Genomic DNA, 291 nt, shown 5'->3' with positions numbered 1-291 from the left:
TAAATAAATAAATAAGTAAATAAATAAATAAATAAATAAATAAATAAATAAATAAATAAATAAATAAATACATGTGTGTATATGTTTCAGAAAGAGAAAGAAGAGAAGAAGCATCAAAGCGTCGTGTAGAGCAAAGACAACAAGAAGAAAGAATAAAAATAAGGAGTGAAACAGCAGCTCTTATGCTGAAAGAAATACAAAGAATAGGCTGTAGAGACAGTAAAATAAAAATAAAAGGAAAACAATTAACTGATATTAATCTACAAGATGTTTTAGAAGGTTACGTTGATT

The sequence above is a fragment of the Eimeria mitis genome, genomic scaffold (assembly GCF_000499745.2).
Source record: "Eimeria mitis Houghton genomic scaffold, Emh_scaff7019, whole genome shotgun sequence".
Taxonomy (NCBI): Eukaryota; Apicomplexa; class Conoidasida; order Eucoccidiorida; family Eimeriidae; genus Eimeria; species Eimeria mitis.
Note: the sequence above shows the minus strand (reverse complement) of the source record.